Source organism: Urocitellus parryii, chromosome Y (assembly GCF_045843805.1).
Source record: "Urocitellus parryii isolate mUroPar1 chromosome Y, mUroPar1.hap1, whole genome shotgun sequence".
Classification (NCBI taxonomy): Eukaryota; Metazoa; Chordata; class Mammalia; order Rodentia; family Sciuridae; genus Urocitellus; species Urocitellus parryii.
In genome coordinates, this window is record NC_135548.1 from 3,592,657 (window position 1) to 3,613,040 (window position 20,384).

Sequence of the window (20,384 nt, forward strand, 5' to 3'; positions counted from 1 at the left end):
GGTAAACACTCTGCCAATGGTGGTTTTAGATATAAATACTATAGCCAAAGACCATAGCTTTGGATAGTTCACAGAAACAAAAACAATAGATAATATTTGTTATTTTAAGTTATTTTAAATTGCAGATATCTAATACAGAAGTACCTTGCCTCTTACCTTAGTATGTAATGGACAGAAAAGTCAAAATCACATTAAGCAATCTCTCTACTTCTATACTATGGTATTTCAATTCATAAAGCATTTTCCCCCTAATCACTTTTCATTCAAATTATTATAAATATTGTTTTAATTCTTCAGTTCTAACAAATCTATAAAACCACACAGAATCATCTCCCAACCCTTCTACAAAACACAGATTTTATCATGTCACTTTCATAGCCCCTCCTTCAAAGCCATACTTCATTGCTTAAAAATAAAATAAAGTACCTTAACCTGACAATTGAAATCACTCATTTTCTAATCTAATTCATACTAGTTTTCTAATCTCATGTATCATATTTTCCTGGCATGGATTATTTTAGCCTTGGTACAGATTGAATATACTACTACTACTACTATTATCTATAACCAAAGCTTCCATTTTTCCATTTCAGAATGTTTCTCTGGAAGTACTTGCCCCAATTCACGAAGTTACCAAAATCTTACAGCTTTGAAGATCAACAAATATTATTCAATCTCAAACTAGAATGATTTTCTTCACTTCTACTATCAAACATTCCACAACTACATATTGAGTCTTTAAACTATACAATTAAAAATTTTCACATCTCCCTGCGTCTAGGATGATATTAAAAAGTACAAAAGTTGTAGTAAAATGAGTCCAAACCTCAATAAGATTAAATAACTGGTTTACTAGTTAGCTGAAAAGCTAAAACTGAAAAACAAAGTCCTTTGCCTGATACTATTTCTCTCATTAACAAACACTCCCTTACTCAGAAATGTTAATCATACACAAAAGTCAGTTATATCCCAGATATAAGGGATATAACTGTTAGGAGACAGCCCAGAAAAATCTTCACACAGCATGTATAATAGTTTCTTTAGACTTGATCATGGAGCATATATCATTGTGCAAGCACAGAAAAGCCAACAAAACAAGTGCTGAATTCTATCAACTGAACCAGATACTATGCTATAGACATAAACTCAAACTCTCAAAGGGAAGACAAAACCTAAAATGGTAAGAGAAAGGAGTTAATTTTACTTCAGAATTCAAAGAAAAAATAAATCATTATCTCCTGGAGATAAAAAGACAATACTTCAATAAGACAAATGAGGCAGCGTAGATCACACAATGATAAGGAATCACAGGACAGGCAAACAGAATAAAAAGAATAAAAGTATAAAAAGGAATAACAACAACATATAATAAGAATGAAGGAAAAGGACCACAAAATTACATAGATTGTGGATGGTCCAAATCACAACTGGAAAACAGTAAACAACTACAGAAAGGTGGTCTGGAGTTACGTCAAAATACATTCCAGTAGAATTAGCATAAGAGTTTTATATAGTAAAAGGAACCAAAAAAGCTTTCTGTGATTTTTTCTGGTTCATATTTCAACCTATTCCAAGGCTAAAATAATTCAGTAAAAAGTAATTCAATTTTAGTCGTCTGATATTTACGTTGCTCAGAAAATGAGAGCCTCATATATCAAGTTAAGGAATGTATTAATGGACATTACTACATTAGAATTCTCCTCTAACCTCTGTTTTCTCCTTTAATTAAGCAAATCAATAAGAATCTCCAAGCTAAAATTCAAACCTATGAAGAGAAATAAAACTTTGAACAAAGAAATAATAATAACCTTGTAGACTTGGATACCTCAATCTCAGCATATTGCCATTTGGGGCCTTAGGGAATGGTAATAGAACACTACAAGATGTTTAGGAGAATTCCTGGATACTACCCACTAGAACTCAATCACCATCTACCCATCATGACTACAAAAAAATGTCTCAAGACATTGTGGAATGTTCAATGCTTTGGCAGATTCAGTCTTTGTTGAGAAACACTGTTTTAGACACTGACAGTTGTGTACTATTAGCAAAATTCACATTATTATTATTATTAATTGTGGCCAGCAAACACTCCCCCACCACTCTGCCCCTGCCAAACTGAATTCTGTTCATGACTATCTAAGTTTGGAAACAAGAGCCATTCTTAACCTACTCTTTAGAGACTACAATCTCAAGCATAACCAAACTACAGCCTGAGACCCTGAGCCAAACAACTAAGACATATCTATATTTCTCATCAACAGATATTATAAAATTAAAAATTGTTACTTCAAGTCGTTATAATAGGATATTACATAGCAAGAACTAATAAAACACCTTTTTTTTAATTTTTTTTTTTTTAAAGAGAGAGTGAGAGAGGAGAGAGACAGAGAGAGAGAGAATTTTTAATATTTATTTTTTAGTTCTCGGCGGACACAACATCTTTGTTGGTATGTGGTGCTGAGGATCGAACCCGGGCCGCACGCATGCCAGGCGAGCGCGCTACTGCTTTAGCCACATCCCCAGCCCCAATAAAACACCTTTTAAAATAAGCTTTACATAAATTTTCTGCATTGTTTTTTTTTTCATTTTAATCATTCTATACACCACTGAATAAGGTCAACTAATATAATCAGGAAGAAAAGCTCCGCTAAAATTAATGAGTCATGGTTTCCACATTCCTTAGCAGTTCCCTTAGTTTATATTAAGCTCTCGTTTGTCACTTCAATCAAAACTTTCAATTGTGTTTTTCTTTCATCTTATAAAATCAACTGATATTACAAATAATTATGCAAAATACTCCTTTATAAATATAACAATCCCCAAACTGGAATTGTTGTTAGGCAGATCATATCACCATGAAAAAAAAAAAAAAAAACAAGAAATCTTTCTTATCAGCTACTTCATGGTCTGAAAGAACAGGTTTGCAGTTGTCAACACCTTAATGCACATAATGCACAGTGAGCTCTATAAAAAGTCAAATACATCACAGCTAAGGACACACTGGTATTTAAAAACAAATTTGTTTTAACTGTTTTTTTTTTTTTTTAACACAATGAGCCCTGAAATTCAAACTATTCAAAAAAAAAAAACTGTAGTTCAAGGAAATAGCTCTAATATCTTCAATTGTTATAAGGATTTAATATAATAACTTAATAATAATGAGTTTCTCTTATTTTACACACAAGTCTAATTCTCTTCCCAGTATGCTTCAGATAAAAAGGCAGCTAAATCTAGTATTGAATAGCAATAAAAACTAGATAGCTCAAAAAAAAAAAAAAATGAACAGCCCAAAGCTATTTTAATGTTTATGTGAAGCATTCCTTAACTCCTAACAACCAGTGAAGTTGAAAGGCAACACCATCAAGTTTCAGTCTCAGATCTACAATTAGAATCTCCTACTATAGACTCTCCTAGTATTTATTGTAGAATAAGATCTAGAAAATCACATATTTCATATAGCTTCACAGGTAACTGAAACACAGTGAAGTTAGAAAATCACGATTATTTAATGCCTTTAAGAAAAATAAAGACGTGCTGTCAAACATAAGTAGCATACCTTTGTAAATGCATAATAAAAACTAAAATAGAAAAAATAAATTTAAGAATTCAGGTAAAATTTCACATCAAGACAATATTTTACATCCTTAAAACTACATTATAATGGTTATCATTTTATAATTAACATCAAAAATAAAACCTGTCTGGAACATGATAAATCCACCTTACTACATATAAAATACTCCAGATTTTATGTTGTTTTTCTTCTTATAACAGAACTAAGATTTTAGCTATTACAGTAGTCCTAATTTTCCATATTATTTCCCCAAATGTATCTATGATGGTTCCTGTGCCTTATTAAGAATTCTCACAGATTATACCATTTAGGGACTTTATTTCTTTCTGAAGGGAACTTAGCACAGGAAACTAAGGAAAAAGAAATACAAATGAATGTCTGTTTTTTCTATTTCAATTATTTCAAAAATATACTGTAAGTTAAAATTCACTCAGCACATTCACAAACAGTTTTGAAAAACTTTTGTGGAAATCAAACTGATTTTAAACATTAATAAAAGCTAAAATTCTTAAATTGAGATAAAACATTTTCATATTAAACCAAATATTCATTTAGGGAATAATACAAGTAAAAAAAAAAAAAGGCTGGGTTTGTGGCTTGGTGGTAGAGTGCCCACCTAGCATGTGTGAGGCTCTGGGTTTGATCCTCATTTCCACATAAAAAACAAAGATACTGTGTCCGTTTACAACTAAAAAAAGATATATGTTTAAAAAAAAAAGTAAATGACAGAAAAACAAATGCCTCAATTTTTCATCTTTTAGAGACAATAATTTAACTAAATACATTTTAAGAAAAAATCCATCAAATCCCAGCTGGTAATATGGCTCAGTGGTTAAGAACTGTGAGTTAAATACCTGGTACCAAAAACTGATTATTAAAAATAAAAATAATATTGTTAAATTATATCACATCACAGCAATAACTGCCACAATTGTTAGAATTATTAAGCTTATCAAACCTCAATTTATTCTCTTTTTATAAAAATAAGATATGCCCATGAGATGATAATACAAAATGCTTATTCAATGCTAGATTAGTAACATTCAAATGACCATTCTGTTGTAAATTTTTAAAGTCATCAGTTCTAAAAAGCATTTTCTTTCCAGGTTCAAGCCTGTAAGCCTGTATCTGCAATGACCAAGGAGAACAACAGTAAGAGAATAATAAGTTCAAGGCCAGCCTGGGTCACATAGTATGACCTGTTTCAAAAATACAGCTTAAAAGGGGGCTTGGCATATAGTTCAGAGGTACAGCATTCCTAGATTCAGTTTTCACCACCAAAAAACTAATAAAATATAAATAAGATTCCACTGTACAGCCACAACAGGTGTAAGAGATATAATTAGCAGCCTCAAAAATTGCTGTTAGGAATATAAAATGAAGCAGTCCCTTTGAAAAACAATTTTGCAACTGTTTAAATTATATACAAATTTAGAGTACAATGGGAATTTTGCTCTACATATCTATACAAAATGATTAAAACATTAACGGTTCACAAAAAGACTTATACAGTAATGTTCTAGTCAATTTATTTTTCATAGTCCCCAAATGTTTAACAACTAATAAAAGGGTAACTGAAATGTGACATAGCCATACAATAAAATATAATTAGAATTAAAAAACGCAATACTAATCCATATTACAATATGAAGGAATCTCAAAAATATTATCTAGTTGATAAAAGCTAGACCCCCCAAAATAATATTTCATATGAAACATCCACAAATGGCAAGTTTATGAAGGATACTGAATTAGAGATTGTCTTTGGATGATGGCAGGTTTAGAATGACTAAAAAGAAGCCAGAAACATCTGCTAGAGTGATGGGTTAAGTTTTAAAACTGCATTGAGATGTTAGTTTCAGAACTCTGTAAGTACTACTGTATATGTAATTTGTACTTAATAATGCTGTTTAAACAAACTTATCCAAAAATCAAAGAATATAGTTTATTTACTATAAAAACCCATAAACTTTAAAGTCCTAATACTTGAAGGTACACACACACACACACACACACACACACAAAAAAAAAAAAAAAAAAAAGGCCTACTCTGAAGGTGGTATATGCTTAGCATGCTTGAGGCTATAGTTCAAATCTCAGCACACTTTGAAAAATTATTTTTAGCTCAGATTAAACAAAAAATGTCTCCACATCAAAACTGCTAAAATATTTATTAGAACCTTCTATAATTTAAAGTTGATTTTATAAAATGATGTATTTGTGCAATTAACCAAGAAGTGATTTTTATCTCAAGGGACATTTATCTCAAAACAATAACTTGCATTAAAAAACCCTTGTCAAAGAAAAATTATTAGGAGATATCTCCTGAAATTATTTCTTTAAGACACCAAAAAAAATGCATTTCAAGGTCCTAGAATTAAATCCCAGAGAATCCTTCCTTTATCAGTTCTACTGACAAGATGAAGTAAACATTTAAGAAACCAAAACTAGGTATCAATAATATCAGATAAAAAAAAAAACTAGTCTTAAAAAATGCTTTTAGAGGGCTGGATTTGTAGCTCAGTGGTACAGCACTTGCCTAACAGGTCGTAAGCCACTAGGTTCAATTCTCATCGCTGCATATAAATAAATGATCAGGATGACATTAAACATTCATGTAAATATTGCATAAGAAAAAGGACGAATAGGTAAATCTAACAACATTATTTTTAAGCCAGTGAAATAAAAAATATCTGAGCTCACCCTTGAAACTCCAACTGCAAATACTCAGGCTTTCATTCTTCCCACACACTGGAACAATAAAGTTTAAAATGTGAAAGTTAAAACAATATGAATACACTCTGAATTGAAAAAAATATATATTTCCTTTTATATAGTCTCCAAACACTTCATATTTGGAGAAGTCAAAATGTCATTTAATTAGCAACTAAGAAAATTTTATAGTCTGCTTAGATTTTTAAGGTCAGGGTTTTAGATTACCATGCTAGTAGAGTTAACTAGTATTTAATTATTACTTAACTATTACTGCTAATGAACCCGAAGAAAAGACTTGTGGCAAGTTTTCTAAATTAAAAAAAAAAAAAAAAAACCAACCAGAAAAACACAAATTCTTTTTTAAAAGCAAACTATACAAATATTCCTTGGATTTAGAAAGATGAATAATTTTCCTTATAAGAAACGTCCTGTTAAAAAATTGCAGCATGTCATCTACAAATCTTAAATTGAAAAACCTTTGAACAAATTATCCAAATACCTGTAGGAGGAATCACATAGCAAAAAATAAGTAACCATATAACAGAACTGTATAAAATCCTTTAAATGCGAATTTTCTTAAAACTCTAATTCTAGTTTCCACAAAATTTCATACAAATTAGACACATGCTCAATGTTATTTTGCAGTCACTGAAATAAAAACACATCTGAGCTCACCCTTGAAACACCAACTGCGATTTATGATTATGAAAAATTCTGTTTCCGAAATTTAATGTCTGTTCCAAAAAAATCTTTTGTCACTAATAAACTCAGACATGTTTCTGTACAAATAGAGAAAACAAACAGAAAGGTGGTAGATACTAAGCTAGTTTGGAAAGAATTCCTTCATGAAAATATTTTTCCGTTAGCAAAGTGGAAGGAATAGAATAAGAGGGCAAATACGGTTCAGATTCTTAGGTCGAAGGTCAGAGAAGCTGAGGGTTATGTTAGGGGGTGCGTGAGAAGTCGCTGCTGATGGCCAGATACAGGTGAGGCCTAGTTCTATTTTAAAACACTTTGTCTTAGTAATGGCGTTTTGGTTTCAAGAGCCTTCGTTCCGCGGAGGACCCAGCTGAAGATCCCAGGCGGTTGCTCCCTGGCGTAGATTTAAGATTCAGATACAGTTTTGCTCATTGCCTTACCAGAAAACTCAATACAACGATTTCACCTCACGCACTACAGAAAGGGGAACCCGGGAGGGGGAGGAGAGGTTGAAGGGACCGGCCATTTTTCCTTACAGTCCATAAATACACCAACATTAGCATCATCCAAGCCCACCAAACTCTCGCATCCCAGAAGCTCCGAACGCCTGGCGAAAGGAAGAAACCCGCACTCACACCGCTGCCGCTACTTAGCCCTCCTACTCCCTCGGATTCCCTTTTTGGCTGGGAGGTGTGAGTTAACGCACCTCACGACACCGCCCGGATCCCCTGAATCAGGCCACTGAGTAGCGTGAGATTTGACGGCCGAGGATAAACTAGCGTAGACGCCGCACTTCGGCCCACGTGTGCCTGGTCAGAAAAGTGATCACGGCCACTGCCTCCCACTCTTCCTTAGTAGGCGGCGGCCCTCTTACCTCTTCTCGTGCTAGAGCCGGGGCTTTCGCTAAGCTTCGACTGACTCTCGGTGGCAAATCAGTCTGAGTCACGTTCTCTGGCTTATCCAACCGCTAGAGTTTCACTTTCCGTCCTCTTTTAGCTGTTCTGGGCTTAGAGTCTTCGTTATTACTTCCTTCTAAATCCCGGGGCCGACGCTAATACCAGGCACTAATGAGGTCGCCTCCTATAAGGGAAAAGCAACTGTGAGGGCGAACGCGACCAAGGGTTATTAGTCGTGTGGAGTATGGGAGGGGCTCAGTTCAAGAAAGCCGGAAATGCGCGAGCTACCGGGAGGTGGTTAAAGACAGACGACTAGGCCTGTCCAGTTAGTCTGGAGGATAAGACAAACGAAAAACAACAAATAATAAAAGGCTTAACCAGTGGGGTATTGTAGCTGCACCAACGAGAGCCTGGAGAAATACCACCAAGCACAAAGCTCCGCCCTTCTGCCCTCCCCTACTTTCAACCCAATTCTTCCTATGCACGTCTTCCTTTTTGTCCCTTCTCTCTCCCACTCTACAGGCTACGTAGTTTCTGCTCCACAAGAGAATGTCTCTGTAAGTGCTGCAGAAATCTAAACTTCTGCTGAAGCGTTTCAATCGTGGAAGGTGTAAGGGTGCCGAACATCAGACAGGACTCCATCCCGAGGGACAAATTACAGCAGGGCCCTAAATAAGTCAAAAACAAGAATTTTTTTTTTTTTTTTTAGTTATTTAGAGCAAAAGCAAGCTCAAAGGCCAGCTGCAGTAGTAGAAGGAGCTATTAGACTGCAAAGTTGGTGTGATTTGGGGACTAGTAGGGTGCATGACCTGGATGGAAAAGGCAGTATTGCCCGACGAAGAACTACGCAGGGGTTGGGAGAGCGAAGAATTAATCTTGAGTACTATTTCGTTGCTTTGACGGCTTAGTTTGCATATCGAGGTTTTGCTACGTTGTGAATCTCCGGCAAACTATACTGTTAATATCACAAGGCTTCCTTTTTTTTCTAGGATGGGCAGTAAGGAGAGAAAAAAAAAAATTGGGGAGGGAACTATTGAAGAGATCTTGACTGATCTGCTGCGTCTTCGTGGTGCACCCTAATGGAGCTGTTTTGACGCAACTTTCTTAAGGCTACTTGGGCAGCGTCAGACATCCTGCATAGTCTGTGCTAAGGGGTGACGTAGTGGTGGGGGATCGTGGCCTAACGGGAAATGTAAGGAAATCTTGTTTGTTATTTCTTGTACGACACATTAGTTGATCTTTGGAGTTTGTTCCTAAATCTATTAATATGATCAATTAATTAATATTTTATAATAATATTAACTAATTAATATTAACATTTTATTAATTAACTTCGTATGTTAAAACGATTCTGGAATAGTCTTTTTTGGGGTCATGATGTAGAATTTTGTTATATATTGCTGATGTACAATGATTCTTATATGTTACTGGATTCAGTTTTTAGTTATTAATTGTGCTTTGTGTCTGCTTTATAGCATTTCAATTACAATTGCAGGTATCAAAAGATAAAAATTAGAAATTCGGTCGTAGATATAGTTGACTTTTACTCACAATGCTGAATTTAGACAGTCTGCATTTTACAAAGTGAAATGAAAGCTCCAAATGGGTTGGACCAAAACAGTAGTTTTTTTTCCTAAGACAAAAACATGGACACCAAACAAAAGGAAAAATGCTTATTGATGAGTAACATCAAATTTTTAAATTTTTTCTTAAAATAATTTTTTCTTATACGGTTAAACAATGATCGTCTTTATTACAAATGCTGACTAAGGTGCTGGAACATGTTTTCAAGGAAAACATATTCTGTTTTAGGATCTCTTATTGAAGTTTCAGTTTGAATAGTAGCATTTAGTATGAATGACACATTTTTGTTTCCTTAGGAAACAGGGAAAAGTTTAAACAATAGTTTAAATGGCTCAGTATGACAAACTAAAACTTAAAAAGTTCAGAGCCTTTTCCTCATCTTTTGTCTTTGTTCTTTTTAGTAACAACTGACTTTTCCTTTAATACTTTTTGTTTTAAATGTAACATGGCTTGAACCCAGGATCACTGTATACCAACCTACATCCCCAAGTTTTTAAAAAAGAATTTAGGTGGAATTACATGCTTGTATCACAGTACTTGGCATAGCTCTGTCTTATTAGTGCAAAATTCACTATTATATTATGTCCTAATCTTAAATTTTTCTGTATTCTTTTTCTTTTTTAGACAGGTTTGAAAATAATATACTTGGCCTTCTTCCAATTCCTTTTTATTTTTATTCATATTAGCATATTTAATAAATTGCAGAACAAAAATATTGACAAAAATTCAACTGAACTGCAAATGAACATTTTTATTGTCTTTTTTCTTAAGCAATATAGCATACCTAGGTGGATCACACACACCAGTAATCCCTGCCACTGAGGCAGCAGAATCACATGTTCAAAGTTAAGCTGGGAAATCATGATTTAGACATAATTAATATTTTATTAACATTTTATTAATTTTTGCATTTTATTTAACATTTTATTAATTTTAAACATTTTTGCATCTCATGTATGAGATGCAAGAAAGATTTCAGGAGAAATGATTGGATTACATAAATCTTTACCTAATCAGTGCATTAATCCACTTAATTAATTAACTGGATGGTAACTGTAGGCAGATGGGGTATGGCTGGAGGAAGTAGGTCCTTGGGGATATGCCTTTAGGATATATATTTTGTCCTTGTTGATCAGAGCCCTACATCTGCTTCCTGGTGGTCTTGTCCTGCCAGGTCATCAGTTTTACCCTTCCATTATGAGGTTCAAATTTACCCTGACCACAGCAATGAAATCATCCATCTATGGACTGAGATCTATGAAACTGTGAGCCCCAAATAAGTGTTTTCTCCTTTAGTCACAGAGATTTAAAAAAAAAAAAAAAAAACCTGACTAAAACAAATTTACAAGACCCTTTTCTCAAAGTTTAAAATTTAAAGAGGGCTGGGTTATAGCTTTGCAGTAGTGCACTTGCCTGGTGTGTGTGTGTGTGTGTGTGTGTGTGTGTGTGTGTGTGTGTGATCTAGAGATGATTTAAGTGTACAGGACTGTTTCATGACAGTACCATATTGGTTTTTTTGTTATTATAGGTCTGTAGTGTGTGTGTGTGTGTGTGTGTGTGTGTGTGTGTGTAAAATACAGAGAGAGAGAGAGAGAGAGAGAGAGAGAAAGTTTTAGGACTATATTTACGGATATTGTGATGCCTCCTGCTTCACTTTTCACTTTAAGGGTTTTTGCTATTCTGGGCCTCTTGTATTTCCAAATGAGTTTCATTATCTAACTTTGATAATTTTTTTAGAGTATAAATTTTAAAAATATCTTGATAATCATATATGCCAAAATTCTGAAGTTAATATTAACACATTAAAATTCATTTCTATGAAGAACATCATTGGAATTTTGATAAGAATTACATTAAATCTGTATAGCACTTTTGGTAGTATAACAATTTTTGACAATATTAATTCTGCCTGTCCATGATCATGGAAGATCTTTACATCTTCTTAAGTCTTTATCAATTTCTTTCTGTAGTATTCTGAAATTTTCATTGTAGAGATCCTTTATATAGTTTTTAGATTTATTTCTAAGTATTTGGGAGAGTCCTATTCTGAATTTTTTAAATTGCTCTTTCAGCTGATTCTTTACTGAATAGAAATGTGATGGGTTTGGGAGCAATAATTTTGTATCTATATAGTTTCTTGAATTTATTAATTCTAGATTTTTCCCTGAGGAGATTTTTGGGTTTTCAATAGGATAATGACAATGGCGCGCGCGCACACACACACACACACACACACTATATATATATATATATATATATATATATATATAAAATATTATATTTTATATATATTTATATATATTTTTTGACTTCTTCTTTTGCCATTCATATTGCTTTAATTTTTTTGGCCTAATGGCTACAGTTTCAAGGACTATGTAAAATAGAAGTAGTGAAAGAAGGAATCCCTTTCTTATTCCAATTATTTGATGAAACAATTTTGTTTTTCTCCATTTAGAATTATGTTGGTCTTTGGTTTGTTGTATGACTTTTACAATGTTAATATATATTCCTTATATTTCTAGTATTTTATTTATTTATTTAAATAACAGTTTACTGAGGTAAAAGTCACAAAATTCATTCTCTTGCAGTTCCGTGTTTTCAGTATTCTGAGTGGTGCAACTGACCATTGCTACATTTCAGGGTGAGCATTTGCTTACCTCAGAAAGGAACCTGTAAATATGAATGAATGCTATATTTTTTCAAATACTTTTTATGCATCTTTTGAGCTAATTATGTGATACTTCTTTATAAGTATATTTATGTGATGAATTACACTTGTTGACTTGTGTTATGTTAAAACATCCTTGCCTCACTATAATGAAGCCCACTGTGTTATAATGCACTATGTCCTTATTGTATTTTTGTGTGTGATTGGCCATTATTTTATTAGGAATTTTTGCATCTACATTCATCAGGGATATTGGTTTGAAGTTTTTTTTTTCTTTGATGTGTCTTAGCCTGCTTTGGTATCAGGATGAAACAAGATTCATAGAAAGAATTTGAAAGAGTTTCATCTCTTTCTATTTATACAATAAATTGAGGAGAATGGGTATTACTTTTCCTTTAAAGTTCTGATAGAGGGGGCTGGTGTTATGGCTCAGAAGTAGAGCACTCACCTCACACGTGTGAGACCACGTAAAATAAACAAGTGAAATTAAGGTGTTGTGTCTAACTATTACTAAAAAATAAATTTAAAAAAAGTTCTGATAGATATTGGTTAACAATCCAACTGGTTCTGTCTTTTTTTTTACTTGAAATTAACCTGTTTATATTTTACTTATCCTCCTGGTTCAATTTGAGTAGGTAATATGTCTTCATTAAATTGTCATTCTAAGATTTTCTAGTTTACTGAAGTATAAATTTAAAAAATATCCTTGATGAACACAAATGCCCAAATTATTATGGTAATATTGGCAAATTGGATACACATACACAATAAAAGATGGTGCACCATAATCAAGTAGGCTTCATCACAGGAATGCAATGTTGGCTCAAGATATAGAAATCAATAAATGCAATTCACCAAATAAATAGAATAAAAGAGAGTATTAGAGGAATATCACAATAGATTCAGAAAAAGCATTTGACAACATACATTCATGTATAAATCATTAGAAAACTAGACATAGAAGAAAGATATACCCATATTATATAGGCTATGCATGCAAATCCAAGGCAACATAATTCTAAATGGAGAAAAACTGAAAGAATTTCCTCTAAAAACTGGAACAAGAAAGAAATGCTTACTTCACTACATCTATTCAACATAGTTCTTGAAATTCACCAGAACAATTAGGCACGAAAAGGAAATTAAAGGGATGTGAATAAGAGCTCAGACTATCTGTTTGCTGATGATTGTGGAGAAAGTATAGCCTATTAAACAAATAGTGCTAAAACTGGAAATCCATAAGTAGCAGAATGAAATTTAAACCCTGTCTCTCACTCTGAACACTACTGAACTCAAAGAGGAACAAAGATATAGGAAATAAACCATAAATGCTTCATATGATGGAAGAAATTGTGGGACCAATACTTCAACATATTGCCTAATGTGCAAGAAGTAATATTTTTAAAAAGCTTCTTTACAGCAAGAAGACAGCCTCTCTCTTCCTGGCTCATCATGCTCCCTGGGGGTTGGAATTCACAATGAAGCAGATTTCCAGTACAAACTTTCCACAGCCTCTGATAAGTAGAGATATGATAAATACATATCTGATTGATATATGTATATGTACACACATATACATATAAACACAATGAAATATTCCTCAGCTATGACATTTTCTTGTAAATGAATGGATCTGGAGACTACCATGTTAAGTGAAATAATTCAGTCCCCCAAAACCAAAAGTTTAATATTATCTTTGATATGTGAAAGCTAATCCATAATTAGGGGTTAGGAAATAATAAAAATGAATAGAAGTTCAGAGGAATATACAAAGGGGAGTGAAAGAGAGGAAGAGGATCAAGAGAAATATGAGAAATAAAATATAAGAAAACAATATCAACAACAACAAAAATTAAAATAAACAAGGTATACTAATTAAACACCTTGGTCCTCAAAAGAGAGTCAACAAGGTAACTACGTTCAGAAAAGCTAGAAGTTAGAAGAGTGAGACAAATTTGTGTACACACAGATTCCATAGATCATTCCATATACAAAAGTTAAAAAAAACTTAATGTAAAATTAAGGAATTTTTCTCCATTGTAGAAAAATTGTCTAGACAAATTCTCAGTCGATTTCATCAAGACCTTCAAAGAAGAAATTATACCAATACTTCTCAAATTATTCCATAAAATAGAAAAAGAGGGAACTCTGCCAAACTCATTCTATGAAATAGTATCACCCTGATACCAAATTACAGACACATCAAGGAAAGAAAACCTCAGCCCAATATCCTTTATGAACATAAAGGCAACAATTCACTGGTAAATTACATACAAAGACATATGAAAAAAAACAGTGCACTATGATCTAGTGGGCTTTATCCCATGGATGCTAAAATGATTCTACATTCGAAAATCAGTAAAGCTAATTCATCACTTCAATAGACTTAAAGGAAAAAAATTGCATGCTTAATGGATGGAGAAAAAGAATTTGACAAAATTGAGCATTTATCCTCAAAACACTAGAACAACTAGGGATAGGAGGAACATACCTCACCATTTTAAAAACTATATATGTCAAATCCAAGGCCAACAACAAATTTAAAGATTTTCCCTTAAAGATGCCCTTGTAATTCTATCCAAAGCAATTATAAGAAAGAAAGAAATTACAGGGATAAGAATAGAAAAAGAGGATATCAAATTACTTCTTTTTGTTTATGATATTTTCTTATACTTACAAGACCCCCAAAATTCCACAAGACAGCTTCTAGATCTCATAAACAAATTCTGCACAGTAGCAGGATACACAATTAACATCCTTAAATCAACTGTGTTCCTATACACTAATGATGAATCAGCTGAAAGAAAAATTGGGAAAACTATCTCATTCATAAATACTCACCAGAGGAAAAAAAAAACATGAAATAAAATCTCTGGGAATCAGTCTAAAAGAAAAGGTAAAACACCTACAATGTAAACTGCAGGACACTAAAGAAATATGTATGAAAAGAACTTAGAAAATGAAAAGATCTCCCGTGTTCTTGGATAGACAGAATTAATATTGTCTAATATTGTCAAAATGGCCACACTACCAAAATTGCTATATAGCTTTAATCTAATTCCTATTCAAAATTCCAGTAACATTTTTCATAGAAATAGAAAAAAGCATTCATAAAATTCATTTGCAAAAATAAGAGGTCAGAATAGCCAAAACAATTTTAGCAAGAAGAGTGAAATAGGAAGCACTACAATACCAGACCTTATATACTACAGAGCCACTGTAACAAAAACGGCATGATATTGGCATTACCACAGACACATAGACCAATGGTACAAAAAAGAAGACAGAGACAAATCCACATAAATACTGTTATCTAATACTAGACAAAGGTGGCATAAACACACATTGTATAAAAGAATACCTTCAATGAATGGTGCTGGGAAAACTGGAAATCCAAAGGTAGTAGATTGAAATTGAACCCATGGTGTCTCATCCTGCACAAAACTCAACTCAGAGTGGATCAAGGACCTAAAATTAGAACAGAGACCCTACTAAAAGAAAATATAGACCCTCCTCTCCATCATGTGTACCTAGGAACTGACTTCTTCCACAAGACTCCCAAAGCACAATAAATAAAATCAATAATCAATTAATGAAATGGACTCAGACTCAAAAGTTTATTCATAGCAAGGGAAACAACTTAGAGCATAAAGAGAGAACCTACAGAATGGGAAAAAATCCTTGCTACCTGAACCTAAGATATAGCATTAATCTCCAGGACATAAAAAGAACTTAATGTAACACAAAGAAAGAAGGGGAAAAAAAGACTTAAAGACAGAAAAAAGAAAGGAAAGAAGAGAATAAGGAAGAAAGAAAATCAATAAATGGGCTAAGGAACTGACAGTCACTTCACAGAAAAATAAATGTGAATAATCAACAAATATATGAAATAAGTTCAACATCTAAAAATTAGAGAAATGTGAATTTAAAACACTGATATTTAATTACATTTAATTCCCATCAGAATGACAATTTTCAAGAATATAAGTAACAATAAATGTTGGTGAGGATGTGGGGGAAAAGTACACTTACATATTGCTGGTGTGACTGCAAATTGGTGCAATCACTATGGAAAACAGTATGGAGATTTTTCAGAAATCTTGAAATGAAACCATCATTTGACCAGTTATTCTGCTGCTTGGTGTATACCCAGTGACTTAAAATCAGCATACTACATTGACCACATCAATGTTTATAGCAGCTCAACACACAGTAGCAAAGCTATGGTATCAACATAGATGCTCTTCAATAGATGAATAGATAAAGAAAATATGGTATAAATACACAATGGAATATTAATCAGCCTTAAAGAATGGAATTACAGCATTTACTGATAAATGAATGAAACTGGAGACTATTATGCTAAAAAAAGGCCAAACGTTCTCTCTGATATATAGATGCTAATGCACAATAAGTAAGAGAGAATAGAGGATTGATGGGAAGAGAAGGGTGATGGGATTAGGAAAGATAGTAAATTGGATCAGACATAACTTTCCTATGTTCTTATACGAATACATGACCAATGAAACCATATCAATTTTACAACCACAAGAATGTGATCAGAATTAGAATAAGTTATGTTTCATTACTTGTAGTTTGTAAATATGTACATATATATCTACTGTCATGTAAATCTAAAAAGAATAAATTAAAATTAAAAAACTATAATACTATACATTGTTTGTCAGTTTCTAATTGTCTAATAATTTCTTAGGTTTGTATTTTTTTGAAACTATAGTAGTTTGGGCCTGTCATTCCTTTCTTCTTTTTATGGTGCTAATCATGTTGCGTATTCTTAGCTTTCATTCTCAGCAGTATGAGATGAGGTGTATTGGAGGATGTTGTCTACTCCACTCCCAGAGGTGGAGTTTCTACAGGGAGGATTTGGGTCTAGCAAGACTCCTATGCCTTGTGAATTATGTTTGGTGAAGCTTTTAAATCATCACATCTTTGGAGCCCAGCTGCTTCCAGTCCACAATGGGCATCTGTATTGCTTGAATCTTTCCTGGGTTCTGTTGGGGTGGCAAGGAACAAGTCCTTTGCTTCTCTTCACCTCCCATAGCTTCTGTATCTTGGCCAACTGTGCTCAGTTCCAACAGGCACATTTATTCGCCATCCATCACCCTTGTCAACCCCAGCTATTTCTGTGAAGAGTCAAAGAGTGAGAGACACCCAGGATCTCTCAGGCCTGGGAGTCTCAAATTCCTCCAACATATCCATGCTTGCATTTCACATGGTTTGCTAGTCATGCTCTTGGTCATTTGACAGGACTCTGCCAGGTCAGTTTTCAGATCTAGCCAAAATTACACAGGTATGGGTGCCTGGGTTTGAACCCATACCCACCTGTTGTCATAGCACAGTGGGAAAATATTGTGGCTATCCCTGTTCTCTGCAAGCCACTGGGATATGCACAGCATTTCACACAAACACAACCCCCTGGTCCAGCTCATTAGTATACCCATTCACCATCCTCTCTACTTCAAGACATGTCTGTACCACCCCAAATTTGGGTTCTCTTAGTCTCTCACTTTCTCTGACCTGCCTATGGTGGATCTGCATCAGCAGACAGTGAGTTTTTTCTGTCTGTTTTTTTTCTATTTTATTCTACCCAACCTTCTGAGTCTCTGATAATTCTGAGAGTCCAGTATTGATTCAAGTAGAATGTCTTTTTTCTTTTTCTTTTTTAAAACTGATCTCAAAGAGAAGCTGTTTGTCTGCTTTTGTGGTCCTGCACTTTCCTTGTCCTGCACTGTGGAGCAGTTTGGAAAGTAACCTTCTTCTATTCTGCTATCTTCACTTTGGGGCCTTAATTCATTATTTATTTCATTTCTTAGATCTTCTTTTAGCTCATTAATATGTCTTTGATAATACTTGTTTAAATAAATTTTCTCTGGAATTTCATCACGTTTCATGTCTATGTGTTCCTTTTAGGGGGACTGTAAATTTTGGAGAGGCATATGCTTATTTCCTCAGGTCTTACATGTCTTTTGCTTGCACATCTGTTGAGATGGATTTCTCTTTTGGCATGGAGTTGTCTTTTTTATAAAAGGCCATAGGTTGTTGATGTCCATTAGTTTCAACGTGTAGGCTCAGGGTAATTCAAGTGTCTTAGTCTTTCATTGCTGCCACCAAATAACATGACAAGGACAACATAGAGAAGAAAAAGTCTATTTTGGTTCATTGATTCAGAGGTTCAGTGCATGGTCAGCCTTCTTCATTGCTCTGGCCTGAGGTAAGGAAGAAATTCATGGTGGAAGAGTATGATAGAGTATGATAGAGCTCTGGAAATGGCAATGAAGAAGCAAGGAAAGCTTTCCTCACAAGGAACAAAACAAATCCCAGAATCCCCTATGCTTCCAGTGATGTACTTCTTCAAGTAACACCCCACTGGCCTACAATTACCACCCACTTACTCCATAACAGTGGATTAATTGGTTGATTAGTTTAAAGATTTCATAACCCAATATTTTCACCTGAAAATTTCTGAATTTATTGCACACATGAGTTTGCAAGGAGGGACTTATACGTAAAACATAACACTGAGTGTTCAATCATCAATTCTTTCCGTTTTCCACTGCACATTTGCTTAATGGATTCACTTTTCTAGACCTCTTCTAGATCTGTAACACTTTTGGCTATTCTTTTTCTTCTCTTTTTCTGATTTTACTGTAGAAGTAGTCTCAATATGGCATCTGACATCTCTGTTATTCCTACGTGGGAGTTAGCCATTGTTTGGGGAGTTTGGTCCTCTCTATTCTAAGTATTAAAACATTATTGAAAGTTTTAATTGGATTGGTTTGTGCATAAAGGAAATTTCATTATAATTTTGCTGACTTAAGGGTATGACAACCATGGATTGTTTCTGACTTTCTATCCTTTGAATTCATACTATACCAGTCACTTCCCAGTTCTTCTCAGTGAGAAACAAGCATTTGCAGCAACCATAGTGATCAATATACAGCTTTAAAATGTCTGATGCCTACAGTGGCATATATACTGTTAATATCCACAAATGAAAAGTAGCATGGTCAGCATTAAACAACAGTAACAATAATAAGTTGCCATGAATTGATCTAGCATTAAAGTATAATGGATGTGAACTATGCCATCCCAAGTACCAATAACTGCACCAGGCAGTAATAATATCCATGGGATAGACAAAGGGAAATGAAGGGAAGGATGGGGGAGAATGAGAAAAGGAAAGACATTGAAATGAATCTGTCAAAATTTCCTATGTATTTATACAAATAACTACAGTGAATCTCTCCATGATATATATTTATCCACAATCTGGGATCCAAATTAGAATAAGATATATTCCATGGTCATATAATTATATCAAAATAATCTCTAATGTCATGTAAAACTAAAGACAATAACAACTATGTATATATGTGTGCATATATATGTAATACATAATAATTCATTAAAAGGAAATAAAATGGGGTAGTGAGGTAAAAGAAAGTTTAAAATATTTAAAAAGTAAGCAGAGGTACCACAAGAGAGAGATAACAAGTGATGGTTATAAAGAAACCATAAAAATAACTTAAAAATTAAAGCAAATAATGAGATGTGAATATGGCTATTGAAGGAAGGAAAGGATGAGCAACAGAGTACCAAGAAAAGCAAAACTAAGAATCAAAGTCAACAAACAAAAACAATAAACACCTAAAACATAATTTTAAAAAAATTTACCCAAGGACAAAAATAAAGTGTAATAGTAAGCAATTGAGAAAAGGAAAGTGTCAAAAATGAAAAAGGAAGAAAAAAATAGGAAAATGATTGTGTTTGTGTGTGTGTATGTGTGTGTGTGTATCTTCACAAGCAAATCAACATCCCTAGAACACATGCATAGCCACAAATATATCCATTGACATTCATGCTCAATGGGAAAAGGAGAAAAGAAAGAAAAGGGGGAAGACAAGAGGAGGAGGTGGTGGTAGAGGCAGAAGAAACATCCAAGGTACAATGTTGGCTGTCTTGAGTGTGAGAGATATTTGGGATCTTGGCCTTGTCTTTTAAAAGAATGATTATAAAAAGTTATTGGGGATAGCAGAAGCTTGCTAATTACAAAATAGTTTATGGTGGTCTGGTCTTATCATCCTTATATTGATGTATTTAATATAATTTGATCAATAAATAATATTGGGGGAGTCCAAATATGGTAGAGATACACAGCAAATCCATATCTCCTCACAACACAGAATGTAAGCAGTGAAGAAAAAAGCAGAACTGAGAGGAGGGT

The 20,384-nt window shown here is 33.6% G+C and overlaps 1 protein-coding gene across 3 annotated transcripts in view; it reads right to left on the reverse strand.

Annotated features, from left to right (window-relative positions):
• Positions 1-8,272, reverse strand: part of LOC113175909 (ubiquitin carboxyl-terminal hydrolase 9X-like) — a 127,015-nt gene extending 118,743 nt beyond the window's left edge. For all 3 annotated transcript variants that reach the window (XM_077794091.1, XM_077794093.1, XM_077794090.1), the window contains exons 1-2: positions 7,866-8,272; positions 6,281-6,328 (exon numbers count right to left, since the gene is read on the reverse strand). The gene's annotated coding sequence lies outside the window, so the exon portion shown is untranslated. The remainder of the gene's footprint in view (positions 1-6,280; positions 6,329-7,865) is intronic.
• Positions 8,273-20,384: the final 12,112 nt, after the last annotated feature.